The sequence below is a fragment of the Alosa alosa genome, chromosome 23, assembly GCF_017589495.1.
Source record: "Alosa alosa isolate M-15738 ecotype Scorff River chromosome 23, AALO_Geno_1.1, whole genome shotgun sequence".
Lineage (NCBI taxonomy): Eukaryota > Metazoa > Chordata > Actinopteri > Clupeiformes > Clupeidae > Alosa > Alosa alosa.
The window spans coordinates 21,401,641-21,402,612 of record NC_063211.1 but is presented as its reverse complement, the minus strand read 5'-3'; the positions used below and the strand labels follow the sequence as shown (position 1 = coordinate 21,402,612).

Genomic DNA, 972 nt, shown 5'->3' with positions numbered 1-972 from the left:
GTTTTACGATGCCTTACCATATCCTGAACCAGATGGACCACGCTGAATTAAGCTGGACACCTCCCCGATGGATAAGTGGACGTTAATTAGACCACAGGATATATGATCCTGAGGTCTACACCGAGTTTACTCAGGATGCAGCCTGAAATATCTGACAGATACGCAGCAGACTGTCAGTGAGTGAATCAGTCAATGTTGCACAAAATGCACTTCATTCGTTTTGCACATGCATAGATACCGGGAGTGCACCTAGATAGCCCATGGCTCTCTCTGTTCGACACATCAACGAAGAGATAACAGAGGGCACACAATTTTGATGATATTCCTATCAGAGATAGGCTGTCTCTGCACATAGATCAATGCCCTTAAACACGCACGGACGATTCTCTTTGCATCTGATTCCATCTCAAACACTGGAGCCGTGTGCCAGGCCATCACGTTTCTCAACTGGCCAGATGCTGCTTCTCCCTTCAAGACACGAATCTTGCAGTGTGATAGCAATCAGAGCGACTCGCCGCTTACCGTAAAGCTCTCTTCTCGCGATCTGGCTTTGCAGTCAGCGACGTCCATCTATACAGAGAACTGCCTAATGCAGGTAGGCTGTCGCTTCCTCATCACTTCCCTTGACCTGGACCTTGCGGGCTACGGCAGGAGCCCCATATCCACCGCTAAGAGCGAGTTGAGTCGTCTGGCGCGTCCACGCACAGGAGGGGCGCGCCAACGCGTGACGTCGCCTCTCCATCGCTGCGTTCTACTCTGGAGTAGGCTACAGGGTCAGTTTGTCATTAAAACCAAGAAAATCTGATTGGTTCCATATATGTTAGTATTATTTTTATTTTACGGGCGGTGTGGTCCCAAGCATGATGTGACCATAAAGCATATCCTGAGAGTTCATTCAGTGAAGGGTGTTGTTTGAGTCTTGTAGGGTGTTGCTTGAGTCCTTTCCTTCTATATTACAGAAAGGCGAATCAA

At 48.5% G+C, this 972-nt stretch overlaps 1 protein-coding gene across 4 annotated transcripts in view; it reads right to left on the bottom strand.

The window, feature by feature from the left end:
- Positions 1–714, bottom strand: part of pkp4 (plakophilin 4) — a 51,271-nt gene extending 50,557 nt beyond the window's left edge. For 2 of the 4 annotated variants that reach the window (XM_048234961.1, XM_048234960.1), the window contains exon 1: positions 523–713. The gene's annotated coding sequence lies outside the window, so the exon portion shown is untranslated. Of the gene's footprint in view, positions 1–522 lie in introns of all 4 variants that reach the window. The other 2 variants (XM_048234959.1, XM_048234966.1) reach the window with 2 other exon arrangements.
- Positions 715–972: the final 258 nt, after the last annotated feature.